Genomic DNA, 762 nt, shown 5'->3' with positions numbered 1-762 from the left:
CGTTTTCGGGGAGCTAGCCAAATACTATGTGGGAAAACTCAAATGTGACACCGGCTTAAATGTTGAAGTTTTATTTTCGCTGCAAAGTGGTTTCTTTTCGCCTAGATGAAGTAATGAATAGCCACATTTCCTCCTTATTTCCATACAATACACTGGTTCAGGGCTCAAATCTAAAATTTGAATTTTCCACGCGGTAGCTCCTAACGGCCACCCTCGCAACACCTTCGTCTACCTACCATCCGCGGAATAAGACAGACAGAAGTGATGCCTAAAAGTTTTTAAGAGAAGCAATGTAAAAATGTATGTCATTATCCTAAGGCTAATTTGACGGACTGCATACAAAAGCAGTGTGCATATGGAGAAAAAAGGGAGCACGCCAAGGATGGGGCGCGAACGCACGCTGCCCACGTGTACCGGGTCAAAGAGGATGTTTTACTTATTAACACGATATATACTTTATTGACAAGGCTGTAACTTTGAAGCAAGACCAGTGAAGTATATGCGATTAAAAATGTGGAACGCTTCACGATTTTGCGTGTCATCCTTGCGCAGGGGCCATGCTAATCTTCTCTGTATCGTTCCAATTTTAGTATATGTACTGCCGAAGCAAGTACATTAATCGTTAACTTTTGATCGCATTTCAAAGGCGACTTTTAATGTTTTCCATACTTCATGTCACTTAGTTTAGTTGCCGATATATACGATACGTACTATCCACATCAATTCATTTTTTGAAAAATCTGTTGTTCATTGAACATGGTA

The 762-nt window shown here is 40.4% G+C and overlaps 1 non-coding gene across 1 annotated transcript; it reads right to left on the bottom strand.

Moving 5' to 3' along the window:
- Nucleotides 1–507: 507 nt before the first annotated feature.
- On the bottom strand, nt 508–614 carry LOC119593232. Its single transcript, XR_005230529.1, has one exon. It is a non-coding gene; the product is annotated as a U6 spliceosomal RNA (small nuclear RNA).
- Nucleotides 615–762: the final 148 nt, after the last annotated feature.

The sequence above is a fragment of the Penaeus monodon genome, chromosome 31 (assembly GCF_015228065.2).
Source record: "Penaeus monodon isolate SGIC_2016 chromosome 31, NSTDA_Pmon_1, whole genome shotgun sequence".
Lineage (NCBI taxonomy): Eukaryota > Metazoa > Arthropoda > Malacostraca > Decapoda > Penaeidae > Penaeus > Penaeus monodon.
Note: the sequence above shows the minus strand (reverse complement) of the source record. Positions and strands in the feature narration are given on the sequence as shown.